At 42.5% G+C, this 16,980-nt stretch overlaps 1 long non-coding RNA gene across 1 annotated transcript in view; it reads left to right on the plus strand.

Annotated features, from left to right (window-relative positions):
* Nucleotides 1-3,510: 3,510 nt before the first annotated feature.
* LOC134759490 (uncharacterized) overlaps nt 3,511-16,980 on the plus strand; it is a 63,608-nt gene continuing 50,138 nt past the window's right edge. The window contains exon 1 of the long non-coding RNA XR_010135726.1: nt 3,511-3,591. This is a non-coding gene — a long non-coding RNA (uncharacterized LOC134759490). The remainder of the gene's footprint in view (nt 3,592-16,980) is intronic.

Below are 16,980 nucleotides of genomic sequence, written 5' to 3' on the forward strand. Positions count from 1 at the left end.
TCCTTGATATTTTGGAATAGTCTCAGTAGGATTGGTACCAGCTCTTCTTTGTATGTCTGGTAGAATTTGGGTGTGAATCCATCTGGTTCAGGGCTTTTTGTGGTTGTCAGTTTTTTTGTTATTGATTCTATTTAATTACTCATTCTTGGTCTGCTGAACTATTTTTAGTGTATATATCTTATTCATCTTGGGGTAGATTGTGAAACAATTGTGGAACTATTTTTGGGTGTATTGTGGGATTGGGCACATGAATAAATGCCGTTGAGAGCCAGAGTTCTCATTATGGGAAAGGAACATCAACATATGGAATGGAGGAAGGCAAGAAGGAACCTATGGGTTCGATTGGAATTAGGGGCATCAGTATGAAGTCATGATTTCTTATATTTATATATGAAATACACACATATACATACATGCATGTACACATAAACATGTATGCATGTATATTTGTCTATGTATATATGTGTATTGTATTTGCATATGTATGTGTAAATAAATGAGTATTTTTTTTCTAGTTTTATTTACTAAAAGGGCTTAGAAAGAAAGAGTCCCCAGTAGCAATGAAAAACTAGCACTCAAATCTTGGTCTGTCATACTAAGAGGAACCAGAGCTCCTCAAATAAATGTCCAATTCCAGAGCCTGGATAGGGCAGGTAGAAGATGAACCTGGAACATCTTGATATGCCAAAAAGTAAAGAAATGCCTATGAAAAAATGATGGGGACATTTGACAGGGACACACCAGCTCCCTGAAGGGATTCCTACTGGCTAAATCTGGTACAATTTAAGCACCAAAATAATTGAACACAGTATTGAATTATAAGCCACTGGAAAAAAGCAGGACTTCCTGAGTCCATATGGATGATAAATAGATAGGCAGATAAATATATACATAAATGAATGAGAGGAGAAGACTCTTGCTTACTGTACAAAGCAAGGAGCTGACTGGTGAATATGGAGGGTGTGCTGAAGTTGGAAGATCATAATTTTGCAACTATTCTATTAAATATGAATTTAGACATGATCATCAGTGGATGCTAAATACAGAGGAACGTTTTAATGAGGAACGGGCCAGTTGCATGGTCTTAAACTGTCTCCCCACAGATTGCTTATTAGTTGTAAGTAGCCCTACAATAGGGAACTCAGATAACACTTTACACAGTCAAGAAATCGAATAACAGCTTGACCAGGTAATTAAAATTGACTTTACCTTGAGGAGGCAGATGGCCATTGTGTGTCTCCTGAGAAGGGCACAATGTACTTATGTAGTATTCAGGCAGTGACTGTATAACCTGAGTCTAAATGCAAGAAATCATCATACAAATTCAAAATGAGTAAATACTCCATTTTTAAAAGTTAGATTTGTATTCTTCAAAAATGTCAACGTCAAGACAATATTAAAAGCATCTAGGGACCCCCTATACAGTTCTCAACTATTTTCTAGGGGTAGATGTGAATACATCTGGAACATCTGACATTAGATCCTTTTGGGACTATAGGCTCAGGTCCCACTGTGGCTTCCAGGTGTTTGTTGCTGTTGATTTCTTGTTTACTCTCTTATTTTTCATATAGGGAAGTGGAACGCTATTTTTTCTAGTTCCACCTGGTTCATTCCTGGGGGCAGAGAATATATCTTACTCATCTCTGACATTCCCACAATGCCCGAAACACAGGTGCATGCTCAGTTAACATTTGCTGACCTGAAATGGATTGAATGAATCCAGATTGTTCTAGTATCAGAATTTTTGTCTGGAGGTCTGGGGGAAAAACCCCTTCAAAATCAAGGAGTGTAGTCTAATCAGCAGTATTTCCAAGATCTCCTTTTTTTGGATCTCGTGAAAGTGGTATAAGCAAAGCTGTATAAAGAGTTTAGCAGAAAAAGTGGTTGTGGTAGGCTGAAAATACTCCCTGCAACCCCCTGACCCAAAAGATATCCATATCCTGGGACTGTTATCTTATTTGCCAAAAAAGGACTTTGCAGATGTGATTAAGTTAAGGATTTTGAGATGGAGATTATCCTGGATCATCAGGGTGGGCCCTAAATATGATCACATCTATCCTTATGAGAGGGAGGCAGAGGGAGATTTGACACATACGGAAGAGGAGCAGGCAACACGACTGTGGAGGCAGAGGATGCAGCCACAAGCCAAGGAATGCTGGCAGCCACCCGACGTCAGAAGAGGCAAGGAAGGATTCGCTCCTGAGCCTCCAGAGAAAGTGCAGTCCTGCGGATACCTTGATTTTGGCCCAAGGAAACAGATTTTAGACTCTTGGCCTCCAGAATTTTGAGAGAATAAATTTCTGTTGTTTTGAGCCACGAAGTTAGTGGTAATTTATTACAGCAGACTTAGAAAAGTAATACAGTGGTAAAATGGAAATTACTTCAATTCTATTTCTACTAGTAACTCATACACATACTTTCAGGAAGGCATGTTTTCTCTGAGCCTTATTGTTTTAATTTATGACATAGAAAAATTGAACACATAAAGATATAGTGCATAAAGGAGCACAAGTATGAAAAACACAACTTCTTCATGCAAACCTCTCCTCCCTCTAATAGATAAAGGCAAGTGGTTCCCATCCTTACCTTCTTTCCTTGATCCATTCCAGTATTATGGACCACAACATGATCCAAAGTGACCATAGGAATAATTCTACCTCTTGCCTTTTCTTTGTTAAAGCATTGTTAGTCTGAGAAAGGATCCAACTCAGACTTAAAAAAAAAAATCCCATTGCATATTCTGATTAGTCATACTCTCCTTGATGAAATTGAACAGACTTAAACTCCCCATCCGTAATAATAATAATATGATGTTGATTGGCTAATATTTATGGACTACTTAAAATGTACCAGGTACTATGCTATAAACTTTTTTGCTTATTGTCTCATTTAATCTCCATAATGCAATAATGTAGGTCCTATTAATATTGTTTTACTGAAGAGGAACTCGAGGATGTGGCTTCATTGATGGTGACATATGGCTTTCTGATCAATTACAGCAGGACCACAGTTTTTATGGGGATTCGTGTGAGTGGGAGTACTATGGCCGAGATACACATTTAGTCCAACTTGCTATGGTGATTAGCAAATATGGCAGAATTTCAGAGAGGGCGACTCTCCATGGAGGCAAACCGAGAGTGGGCAGGATGTATGGAGGGAATTTCCAATGGAGTTTGGACTCTGCTGAGTCATCAGGGACCCAGACATAACTGCTATTTTAAATTGGATATTGCTCAGGGGAGTCTGCTCGATTATCCAACCACCTCTGGCATCATGCAGCTTTGAGAAGCGGCCAGGGCAGGACTTTTCTCAAATGTAGGTCATTTCCAGCATGGCTTTGAAGATTCCAAACCATCTGCATTCTCTATTGAGGAAAAGGTAGAGTTTTTAACATTTGGATGTGATACTATCCATGAAGCAAAGAACAATTAAAAAGTGCACAAATTTCACTCCTGTTTATATTTCAGTCTCAAGGCTAGTTATGACACTCTTGCTTTTCCTCTAAATGCAGGTAGTTGCTGTTACCTTAGAAAGATGATGGGATGGATTGTAAGTAGAACTGAGTTGCAGAGTTTGTGGCAGAACTCTTGGGTAAGTCGTGGAACCTTTGGGTGTTGCCCCTTTAAAAAGTGAATTGATACAACCTTCCCTACTTACTGCATAAAGACATCATAAGGTTAAAATAAGGAAATATAAACTTCTTAAGAGCTTTGGATTTAGACTGATCTTGGTTTAAATTCTGCCTTTTCCACTTCCATGCTATATGACTTTGGGGAAATTTATTCAAAATCTCTATTTTGAATACATTTAGTCTTCAGTTTCTATATGCAAAGAGTGGCGATAATAAAAGCTACTTCATAGAGTCTTAGAAGGGATTTAATGAGATAACAATTATAAAGCATTCACATGTGCACAGAGTAAACATTTAATTAATGGAAACTATTATTAGTAATGTTCACAGTTAATATGTTTATATAAAAGGAATTAAAAGGTGAAAAAGAATTATACAGTATATTAGTTGCAGTAGTAGTAGAACATACAAGGCTTGTGAAATTAAAGCATGCCTCTGAATCTGTGCAAGCATGTTTGATTTACTAATGACAGTAAGCAAGGTGAATATGCTTGTTTCATGGATTGGCTTCAGACATAGGAGTATGACCAAACTCTAATGAGTTTTCCTTGGTTGAGGCATAGCACACCTATGTTTAGACTTCATGTACTGGAATTTGGTGAAGCATTTTATGTCCTGTTAACTTGATATGCAGCTTCTTCTATTTCCTCTTGAGACTGTAAATTCCTTGAGCATAATGACAGCATTTCCTCTGTGGCCATAAAGCCCTGAAGGGCTTGGTGAGGACTGTGTGGGTGTTCAATATATTAAATACTAATTGGTGCCAGAGGAAAGCTGAGATTATTATTAACTTTTCCACCCAATGTGATTCTGGGGAGCTGAGTGTGGTGCACACAGGGAGCGGGCTCTAGAAAGCCTAATGATTTGCCGGGAATTCGGGGCCGCTTACAAAGGAATGCTTGAGCGGTTCTCTCCCCAGCGCTTCCATCGACAGTGGTGTGAATGAAAGTACATTCTATAAAGCAAAGAGGATTGGTTCTGCCTCCTTTAGTTCTCTTTTGAAGTGCTGCCTTTCATTAATTTAGACACTGAAGTCCATGCCTCACCACTCCCTAGCCGTGGGAGCGTGAGTATGTCATTAGGTCACTTTGAGCTTCAGTTTTTTTATTTTTAAAACAGGAGTGATAATATCAATTCCATTTACTTCACGGGGTTGTCATCAGCATCCGATGAGATAGTATACAGACAAGCTATGCACACTGTCAGGCATGATACACATGGAAGATACTATTATGATGTCATCAGCTAGGGCCTTGGTCTTTATTGGTGGCTTCCTTCCTCAGAGATGACAATCAGGTGCGTTCAAAGCTTTACATGCTTCCTTGGCTTCTAGGAGGGATGGCTGTACAGAGCACTCTGGGGGCTGAGCCCCTTGGTGGCCCAGTTCTCCAGTGCACGGTCTGTGCTTCGATTGCCCCCAAACAGCACAGATGCAAACCTGTCTGTCCTTCAGAAGTAAAGGAGATATGCATGAATATGTTCCCCAATTCCAACACTCGTGTGTTCACACGGACTAGCCACTGTTTCACACAGGGCCCCTGGGAGCACTGGCTGGCATTTAGGAAATGGCTGGCTGTGAGTGGGGTGCTTTTGAGGACCCCAGAGCAGAATTTCCCCGTGGGAAGGTAACCAGCCCCTAGTGGTTCAGGGTTCCTGGTGTTTTCTGGGTCTTCTGCTAGTATTTCTACCCTGACACATCCCTTGTCTACTCCACATTTTGCCAGATTTCTCCTTTGAGTGTCTCTACTTTAACTTATGGTATGGGGTGAAAGAACGATAAGCCACTGGTACACCTGGCCCATGGAGCTTTAAGCCTGACTTGCCTAGTGACAAAGTCAGTTGCTGATGCCAGATAGGTCTCCTATCCATGCCTCCTCAGGTACCTTGGGAAGGAGACACCATCAGCTGTCAACATTACACCCACCACCTCATTTTTCTGGGAGATTTCCGAAAGACAACGGGCATCTGAGTTTGCTTTTGCCCCTCCTGTTGGTAACTATAAGACACAGAGAAAGACAGAGGTGGCTGGTCCCCTGGAAAAGTCTAGGGGCTTCCTTGCTTACATTTCTCATCATGTGTGTTCCTATTAATATTTACAAACTCTTCAAGCAGCTCATGAACAAATTCCCTTCTTGCCACTTTGTCCATTTCATTGCTTTACCTGGAGGAAGGTGTTTCCAGGGCAGTCACAAATTCCTTTAAGCTTAAATCACAGCATCACTGAACTTCAGTGTAAGTAGGGGCCTTGGAAATATCTATCCTACAGATTTCATGTGAGCACATGTGAACCCTGAAGCTCAAAGAGGCGAGATGATTTAAAGTCCTTCAGCTGAGCAGGGCAAGAGAGACTCCCACTCTGCACTGGACTGAAGTTCCTCTTTGCAATAATCAAAGAATCATAAACTAGAAAGAAACTTGAAAGATCCTTGCTCTACTCCTTTAATTGAGGCAGCATTACTTCATCTTAGATGATTTCTTTTACTGAGATCCCTTCTAAGCCTCTCTCTCTCTTTTTGCTTGCCTTTTCTCTTAATTCCTCCCTCCCTATAAACTGTAACTAAAAAATTACTATTTTAGCTGCGAGGTATGTGATGCATGCAAAAAATAAATTAGCAAAACAGAACAGTGCTGTAATCTGAAAGGACAACTGTGTCCTGGACACTGTTTCCTACCTGGCCCACAGGGACACCAGCCTGGGCCCTTCTCACGCCCCACCTGCTGTTGCTGCCCATTTGTTTTGAACTTAGATGCTTCATCAGGTCCCCCACGCCTCAAAGAACACCCTGTTCAGAAAGCTCTGTCACTCCTCCACCCTGCCTGCCCCAGCCGCGGAATTCCAAGCCAAACAGCGCTTTCCTGCCTTTTCCATTCCGTACAACATTCCTGGGCTTGTTTCCGCTGCTGGCATGCAGCTCATAGGTAGAGGAAAATGGAGCAAACCTTTGAAGGAATATGTTCAATCATCACAATGGAAATGATGGAAAGTAGATAAAAAGTATAAGCCATGTAGTTACAAATCCTTAAAAAGATTGCTATCTCAAAACATCTCGTATATGCAAATTTAATAATTGCAAGCTTGGAAGTGTTGTGGAGCCAACACAAGCTATTTGGGAGCTGAGGGGCTGTGGACTGTCTTTCTGGTGACCAGTAATTGAGACCCAAACCAGGACTCTTTTGAGAGTGAAAAGATGTGTTACTGACGAGGATGCCAGTGGGCTTCTAGCTGGTACTTAAATACTTTACTGAGATCAGGAACTTCATTTGTCTTTGAATATCTCTGAGCATTTGCTGAAATTAGCATCTTTGCCTTTGTGTGACTTCTTCCCCTTGGAATCACCAGGAAGGGAAAGCCTCATCCCTCTTCCCAAGAGGACAGTTGAGCTATTTGGGAACAGCTCTCCCGTCTCCTGAGTCTTTTCTTCTTCAGGCTAAACATCTCTAGGACCTTCAGCAGTCCCTTATTTGGGGTAGTTTTCTGGCCTTTCATTGGCCTGGTTGCTCCTCTGCATGAGCTGCCTATGGTCTGTGTTTTACAGAGTCTGGCCAGAGCTCAGTGCAGCTTCCTTCAGCCTCTAGTTCTCGTGTCTCTCAGACTGACCTGACATAGCCGCTTCTTAGACTCAGGGAGCAGACGCTCAGCCCCCTCATTTCCTTGAGCTTCTTTTCACATACTTTCTTGGGCACAGCAGATGGGATTGGCGCTCATCAATGACAAGACCAGAATTAGGGGGAAGAACAAGGGCAGCAGTATGGGGGCTTTATTCACATCTGAGTTGCTCAAGGGCTTTACAAAATGAATATGATTCAATAGCTGTGTCTCTTTTGCTATGTCAAGAGCTTCATTTCCAGAATCAGGCTACTTGGATACAAATCCTGTCTTGTCCCACTTAAACAATGTTTAAATTTGAGCAAGTTACTTCATTCCTCTGTGCCTCAGTTTCCTCCTTTGGGAGATGTAAAATCGTACAGGATCAAATTAAAAGTACTGAGAACAGCATTTGGCAACATGGTTAATCTCAACCCATGCTATAAATATTATCGTTATTATTCTCCCTGCCCTCCTTTTCTCTTGGTGCTGTTGGTTACTCTTGGGGAGGTTTTCCAGAGCAGCAAAAACTGCACCTTGCATGAGTGCTTCAGGCTGAAAAGTCACCTTCTGCCCTCTAGATTGCAGGTGTCTCTGGGGGAGGAGAACAACACCTAAAGCCTGTCATTAATGCCTTTCAGGCTCCTGAGGCCTTTCATCCTGAAAGATTCCAAGGCCCTCGAATAAAAGAAGCAAAAACATTCATTAAAACATTAACAATTGCATGGCAGGTACAACAAGTCATCCCGATACAGCCCATTATGAAACATGCTCGTTATCTGGAGCATTCAAGCAGTTTTAAGAGGTTTTCCTTATTCCAAGTAATCTTTGAATTTCAGTGACCAGAAGAGTTGAACCCAGAATCTCCTTTCCATTCCTTCTTCCCCTCTCCCTTAGCAAACCAGAGACAAAGGCTTGGTCTGAAGGTCCCCTCCAGCTCTCTTTTCTCAGATGGGGCAAAGTGGAAAGCACAAGACAAAAGAGGGAGAGGTCAGTCATACTGGATCCCCACAAAATAACATCACCAACAGCAGAGAGAAATGGGCCTTTCATCTGAAGATCTCAGATCTATTTATACTCAACATATCTGATATCTGCTGTTAGGCATAGCCATGCTTAACTTCTGACTTGACCCAGGTTAGAGTTTCACTTCTTAGGTGTAAACAGCAGCAACAGTAATGTGTTGGCTTGTGAAAAGATCAGTCCATTGTTTCTGATTTTTAACCAACTCTGGAACATTCATCAATCGAGGATGTGCAAAAGATCTGCTCCAGTCTCAGTTCTGGGCTGCGTGGTTGGGCTGGCTGATTGCACTGTAGTGACCACATAGTGGGTCATTTGGAGGTTGGCACATGTACAGCTGTGAATGGTCCAAGGCTGACTCAGTCTAATTCACTAGCACTCAATTGCATTGCAAATCCCTCATTTTTGGTGAAAGGAAGTGATGGCAAAATTTTATTTCCTGATCACCCATGTGAACAGTCTCAATAGGATGTGCCATCTGCTAGAGATAACCTGAACCTATCAATCAGAAGGATTAGGGTTCATTGATCAGGGCAGATCTGTTCACCACACAGGCTTTTAAAGACATGCATTCCTGGGCTGGGTGTGGTGGCTCATGCCTGTAATCCCAGCACTTTGGGAGGCCGAGGTGGGTGGATCACTTGAGGCCAGGAGTTTGAGACCAGCCTGGCCAACATGGCAAAATGCTGTCTCTACTAAAAATAAAAAAATTAGCTGGGCATGGTGGTAAGCACCTGTAATCCCAGCTACTCAGGAGGCTAAGGTAGAAGAATTGCTTGAACCCGGAAGGCAGAGGTTACAGTGAGCCGAGATTGTGGCACTGTACTCCAGCCTGGGCAACCGAGTGAGACTTCATCTCAAAAAAAAACCAAAAACATACATATATATGTCTATATATCTATATGTCTCTCTCTATATATGTCTATATAATCATGTCTATATATATGTATGTACACACACACACAAACACACACACACACATACATATATATGATTCCCATTTCCAGTGGCAACAGATGCCACTGGATTTTCCTCTTGCCTGCTGCCCTTGTCATCTGCACCGATGGGTGTTCCTCTTGTCCTCTGCTCAAAGCATGGTTGGCAGGCATGGAGGTGGCACTCAATGAAACTGGCTGTTGCCTCTCACTGTCACCACTCTCTTGGGCTTGGTGGCACATTCTTATCCCGCATTTCTAGTTTCTTAAGGGAGATGGAAAGAGAGAAGCGAATTAACATTCAGTGGTTGCTTATAATGAATCAGACGCGTTACATACATGAGTTCAATTAATTTTGCAGGTTGTAATGTGACCTGAGAGCTGTGGTGGTTTTGAAAATCCAAGTTAAGGAACACAGTGGGTAATATACATATTAATATACACTTAGACCAGAACACAGGAGATAAGAGGGCAGGGAGATTCCCTGTAAGGCCTCCTCTATTCTTTCTGCTCACAGGGGATGAAAGTGCTGAAATGTCAGATTCTAGCATTGGTATACTTCCACATTTGGGTACTTTTTGGGGTTACAAATTCTTGTTTGCAGGTTCTTGAAGTGATAGATTTATTTACATTCTGGACTATCATACCATTGGCAGTGGCATTTTGGATCTGTGTTAGTGTCTCTGTAGAAACACTTTAGTATCTTTAGACTAACTCATTGGAAGAACATTCTCAGCTCTTAGTTAGCCACGTGTCTGAGGATCATAGCTGTTAGACCATGAGGCCATAACCAAGGCATCTTTCTCACCTTGCAGGACAAACATCTTGGAGGAGGAAATAAACTGCTTGTATTACCACCAATCTGTAAAAATGCAGGCAATGGCATAATAACCATTTGTAATGTCAGCTGATTTTGGTTCCTATTGCTTTAGTTTTGCTTTGCTCACAAGAATTATTTCTTGCTGATCATAATAGCTTAGACCTTAATTCCATTAACATGTTTTTGGAATAGATGACATGCTTGGTGGCTCAGGGATCCTAGGAACAGGGCAAAGATGTGGCTTCTGAGGTTTGACCCTGACTGTTTTCTGTAGGTGGGCAAATGGCCTGTTCCACATGATGAGTTGCTGGAAAGAACTAATATGAATTATTGCAGTTGACTTTGCATACATAAATACTTAAGTTGCACTTAATAATATACTCAATGCAAATATCCTGCAAACACATTTACTGCTAAACCAGCCTCAGATAAGTTCAATGGGCTTGCCATCCCACAGACAGTTTTTACCAGCCTGCCCTCTCTCCAGGATATAAAGCCTGTATCACAGGGACAGTAAAACTGAGTAAAAATGATTAACATTCTTTCCTATTGACTTTTATTAAGCTTCCCCTGGGAATAGGTTTGTAGAATGGTGATGTATGAGACTCAATCCATACACAAGTGTTTACTGGCATCTCGTGTGTTCCCACCATAAAGCTAAGCATAGATGCTTGATCCAGAAGAGGTGAAAGATATGATCCCTGCCTCCCTTGTGCATGAATAATCAAGTCAGAGAGCTAAAAATAACACTCAAGAAGCAAGCATAAAAATTCTTGACAATATGTATAAGTGATGTGACTAACCTCTGTCCTGGAGTATTTGAAAAGATCACCATGAAGACAAAGGGATGAGCAGGGCCTTGAAGAAGGTTTGGATTATTAATAATAATTGCTTATAATGGAGTACATTAGCATTTTCAGTGAGCTCTTTTTATAATCCCTCTGAGAAAGGTGACAGGAGGAGGGAAGACAATTTGTTGAGTAACTATGCAAAGTGGACCAGGTGACAACTGCTCAGGAAATAGGGTTCGTTCTAAGAACTTACAGAACCTAATTCTTGTTTTCTTTTTTCCTTCCTTCCTTCCTTCCTTCCCTCCCCCGCCTCCCTCCCTCCCTCCCTCCTTTCTTTCTTTCTTCCTTCCTTCCTTTCTTTCTTTCTTTCTTTCTTTCTTATTCTTTCATTTCTCTCTCTCTCTTTCTTTTTTTTTTTTTTTGAGACGGGGTCTCACTCCATTGCCCAGGCTGGAGTGCAGTGGTGTGATCTCAGCAGCCTCGACCTCCCAGGCTCAAGCGATCCTCCCACCTCAGCCTCCTGAGTAGCAGAGACTACAGGTGTGCACCCCTATGCCTGTAACTTTCTTACTTTATTATTGTAGAGATGGGGTTTTGCTATGTTGCCTAGGCTGGTCTGTAACTCCTGACCTCAAGCGATCCTCTTGCCTTGGCCTCCCAAAATGCTAGGATTATAGGTATGAGCCACCATGCCTGGCTTCCCAACTCTTTTATAATGGACAGTAAGTCTGCTTGACTTCTGTTCCAAAGGAAAATTCTACTCTGTCTTACAAGGCTGCTTACTATACAAACATCCTTGAAAAAGTAATCTGGAACAAAAGATAGTCAGTGCCTCTCTCACAAAACATGGAAAAATGTGAGAGATCCATGGAGAATTCTCTCCTAACAACTTGCTCAATGTTCCCAAGCTAGCAGCAAGCATCTGGACTAGGATTAGAAACCAAGCAGGCTGAGGAAAATTGAATGACCTCACTGACTCCCTGTCCAAGATCATCAGACTCCAATCTATCCCAATTTCTGGGACCACCTCTCTTCCTGTTTGGGCAATTTTGGCATTTAAGCAACACAGCCTTTATATTGCTAGCCTGGCTCGTGTGGGGTAGCCCCATGTCAGTGATTATGCTCCTTCTTTGTCCCTTGGGGCCATGCCCTGATCCTGGACTCCACTTTTGTGGTGTTTCTTTCCTAGTTCCGCAGGATGTAGTGCCTGCCTTGTCCTTGACCTAGTCCCACAATCCCAAGAATTCGGCTGCCATGTTCCAGGCCACTCTTGGCCAGCATGATGCCTGGATCTTTGTGTCTTCTATCCCAGATGTGCTGCTGTATGTGGGCCACTTGTCACACTGGCAGGAGCTCCTCCATGTTAACCTACCCACTGAGACCTTTGTCCTGTCACTTCCTCTGCTGACCTGAGACTGCTCCACAGGTTTTGTTGGATTTCAAGTATCTTCTTCTATAACATCTACTCCCATGTGCTTGTCTCACCCTGTACCATGTATTTTGTTGCTGGATCATTGTCTTGATGCACTCAGGCAGCAAGAAAAGAATACCATAGCCTGGGTGGCTTATAAACAGCAGAAATTTATTTCTCACAGTTCTGGAGGATGGGAAGTCCGAGATGAAGGAGCCAGAAGATTTTGTGTCTGGGGAGAGCTTACTTTCTGGTTCAAAGACAGCTGTCTTCTCACTGTGTCACCGTGTGGTGGAAGGGGTGAGGGAGCTCTCTGTGTTTTTGTTTTTGTTTTTTTTGTAAGGGCACTAATCCCATTCAAGACCTAATCACCTATTAAAGGCCCGACCTGCTATTGCCATCATATTGGGGGTTAGGATTTCAACATATACATTTTAGAGGGACACAAACATTCAGTTTCCAGCAGTCATTTGTCCAGTTGTTTACGTGGTTTCATTGCAATGAGGGGAGGGAGGTGGTGATGGGCACTTCAAGGGTGGACAGCATAAGCAAAGTGCTGCAGAGAAGTGAGTGTATTGGGCCAACTGGGAAGCCAGTCTGATCTGACCCGGGGTAAAGAATGGGAGAATAGAAACTTCCAATGCCAGGGTGAAGAATGCAAATGGAACTCAGTGACTGAATCATTGAACATCACAAGAGACTTCATGGTGGTGTGGACTGGTGGATAGAGTGTGGCTTGGGCATTGGGTAGAGATGGGTTTGAATCCTGGATCTGCTACCTATGAGGTGTGACCTTGGAACTTTTACTCTGTGTCTCAGAGTTTCTCATCTAGAAAACTGTGGTAATGATACCTACCCCATGGGGCTGTTATGAAGATTGTCCATAAAACAGATACATCTAGCATGGTGACTTCGAATTATAAATGCTCGATAAATGGTAGCTGTTATAGATTGATCCTGATGGAATGCTAGCCCTGGAAGGGACCTTATGGCATATTTAATCTAACCTGTTTATTTTAGACATGAGAAGAAATGAAGCTCAGAGCAGTCAGCTAAGTGACCTGTTTGTTCAACCTTGCCAGGGGTGACAGAAACTTACTCATTGAACACTGATTACTTATCAAGGGCTTGATCGTGTGCAGTCAGACATTTATTGGTTGCTGACTCACTGCCAGCAGACAGACAGCAGCATCCTCTGGAGACACAGGTGATGTATTTGGTTATGGCTTACCCTGTAGTGGGGGCACTGTCCTCTCTTAGCTATGGACTATCTGGATGTAAACCAGTGAAGTCCTCTGTGATGTAGCCAGCCTACCAGCCCTTCAGCCTCACCGCCTTCCTTCAGTTCCTCAAAACTGCTCTACTCTTTGCTGCCACTTAGGGCCACTTCACTGAGCCAATTCCCAGTCATTTTTTTAGGTCTCAGCGTAAGTGCTGTTTTTCCAGAAAAGCCTTCCCAAATGCCAGCAGTGAGGTGAGGTTGCCTGTCATCTGCCCCCTTAATGCCTGGGGCTCCTCATTCACTGTGCTTCTCCTGACATCATCAATACCCACCTTTTCCACTAGGGAATCTCTGTAAGAGTGGAAGTTGGTTGGTGTTGTTCACTGGGACACCCCCAGGGCCTGGCAGAGAGTAGATGCTTAGTGAATGTTGGTTAAATGACTGATTAAGGTTTGCTAACTGCAAACCTTAATTCGTTGTTCCAGAATTTTGGAGTTGCTGCTTGGGATGTAAAAAATACACTAAAAATGAGAGTAGTTCTTAGAGTATTTGTTCCCAAGAAAGGCAATGAGGAAGGTTATACTGATAAGTACATATTTATGTAATATGTATTCTACCTACTGGCACAGAAACAGGCATTGCATTGCCCTTCTGCTTCTCAGTTTATCTTGCAGTGACACTTCATCATGGACCACTTGGTCCAAGGACTGGTATTTGGAAACTGCTCTCCTAAAAGTCACAACCATTAATTAGCTGTAGCAATTGCCATTGCTCTACATTGCTAAGGAAAGCAAATTTCTGAGTCCCAAAGGTTTCCATGACAAATTTACCAAATATACATCCTTCTTTTTTATCTTCGTGGCTCAATTTTTACCCTAGTTCTACTTTTTATTTTTTAAATGAAAATCTTACCTTGTCCTGGTGGCTTATTTAGTTCCCAGGTCAGTTCACACTGTCCAGTGTACAGTGGTGCAGGTTGCACCCTGCCAAGGGTCCCCAGCTGAGGGAAGAGTGGGCTCCCTCACCAAGCTATGTACCCAAGTGGGGTCTGGGTCTGTTAGGGAGACAAGGCCACGTGTTTCTAGTTCACACAAAGGAGAAAGGGCAGGAGGTGATGGTCGTCCAAGGAGTCAGTAGAGTGGATTAATTTGAAGCATGTGGGCTTTGCAGGAAGATATCCATAGGTTTAGATCTTTGCCCCCCACCACTATCCGTGTGACTTTTGGCAAGTTTGTAAGCCTCAGTTTTCTCATCTGTAAAACAAAAATAAAAACAACAGCAACAACAAGATCTGTTTTATTGGTTGTTGAAAGGATTAAATGAGCTAATGCAGCAGAAGGCTCAGCAGAGTGGCAGGGCTTCATAAATGCTGCCTGTGTTGATCATTGACGGTTCCAGGAAGCCCTGGGTCATCCAGGATGTCTTATGGACAGAGAACTCACGTGCTCTTTCCTGTTTCCTCCTCCTCACCTCACTGCCCTGTCCGAACAGGTGACTCATTTCATGTCCCCACCATCTCATTTACTAAAACCAGAAAGCAAGACATCACCCTAGACTTCTCTCTCTCCTCCTCCCTCACTTCAACATCTAAGCAGTCTCTAAAGTCTATGAGTTCTACCAGCTTACCCTCCTTCCCCCGACCTTAGCCCAGATACTTGGTCCAGAGCAGCCTCATTCCTATTTTGGACAATGGCAGCACCCTCAGACTGGCCCCCGTCCCAGTTGTTCAGAAATGCAAATCTGAGCTCATTGCTTCCTTGGTTAAGACTATCCACTGGTGCGCTCTTTATCTACAGGATAAAGCCTGCGTTTCTTTGGGATTAATCATGGTTTTGAAAGACCTAGCCTGTCTCCTTACTGCTCCTATCACAATTCCTGTGTCCAGCAACAGGGCATTCTGTGTGCACTTTCAACAGCTTCGTGGCATTTCCTGTCTCTGTGCTTTAGACATGTTGTTCCACTTTCTAGGAATGCTGTTGATGATGATGATGAAGAGGAAGAGGCTGAGAGTAACAGTAACAGCTGCCATGCACTGGCGATTTACAACAATAACCATTTTCTGTGCTCAGTGCTTTGCATTCATAATCTGTCTTTCCCCAACCTTGGTTACCTGGTGAACTCCTCAAATAGAATTACGATTTTTCTTTTTTGAGATGGAATCTTGCTCTGTCACCCAGGCTGGAGTGCAGTGGTGCGATCTTGGCTCACTGCAACCTCCGCCTCCAAGGTTCAAGCGATTCACCTGCCTCAGCCTCCTGAGGCGTGTACCACCCCACTCAGCTAATTTTTGTAATTTTAGTAGAGATGGGGTTTCACCGTATTGTTCAGGCTGGTCTTGGACTCCTGACCTCACCATCAGCCCTCCTCAGCCTCCCAAAGTGCCGGGATTACAGGCGTGAGCCATTGCACCTTGCCATGGAATTATGATCTTTAGAAATATATCGTTGTGTTGGTTTATGGGAGTGCTTCACCTGGAATACAGAGGGCTTGACTTTACTGGGCCCTTATTTGAGACCACGTTGGCATGTGTGGTAGTCAGTGCTGCCCTCCTACTCATTTTAAAAAATAGACTTTGGTTTTTAGAGCAGTTTTAAGTTCACAGCAAAATTGACCAGAAAGCACAGAGTTCTGATATATCCTCTGAGCCCTTGCCTCAGCCTCATTATCAGCATCCCAAGCCAGAGTGATACACTTGTTATGATTGATGAACCTACATTAACACATGAGTATCACCCCAAGTCCCTAGTTTACATTAGGGCCCCCTCTTGGTGTAGTACATTCTGTGGGTTTAGGTACACATGTAATGACATGTATCCACTATTATAGTGAGACAGAGTACTTTCCCTGTGCTACAAATCCTCTTTGCTTCATCTCTTCATCCCTCCCTCAAACCCCTGGCAACCACTGATCTTTTTATTATCTCCATAGTTTTGCCTTTTCTGAAATGTCATGTAGTTGCAATCATATAGTACATAGCCTTTTCAGAGCAGCTTCTTTCACTTAGTAACATGCATTTATGTTTCCTCCATGTATTTTCATGGCTTAATAGCTCATTGTTGTTTAGTCCTGAATAATATTCCATTGTCTGAATGCAAAACAGTTTTTGAAGGACAAAACTGAAGGACATTTTGGTTGCTTCCAAGTTTTTACAATTATGAATAAAACTGCCATAACATCTGTTTGCAGGTTTTGGCATCGACATAAGTTTTCAACTCATTTGGTTGAAACCAACCAAGGAACATGGTTGCTGAGTCATTTGATAGGAACATGTTTTGTTTTTTGAGAAACCGTTGAACTGCCTTTCAAAGTGGTTGTACTGTTTTGCATTTCCACCAGCCATGAATGAAAGTTTCTTTAGCTCCACATTCTTGTCAGCACTCGATGTCATCACTGTTCTGGATTTTGACAATTCTATTAAATAATAAGTGCATGGTAGTATCTTATTTTAATTTGCAATTCTCTAGTGACATACGACGTTGAACACCTTGTCATATGCTTATTTGCCATCTGTATATCTTCTTTGGTGAGGTGTCTGTTCAAATCTTTTCTCCATCTTAAAAT

The sequence above is a fragment of the Pongo abelii genome, chromosome 10 (genome assembly GCF_028885655.2).
Source record: "Pongo abelii isolate AG06213 chromosome 10, NHGRI_mPonAbe1-v2.0_pri, whole genome shotgun sequence".
Classification (NCBI taxonomy): Eukaryota; Metazoa; Chordata; class Mammalia; order Primates; family Hominidae; genus Pongo; species Pongo abelii.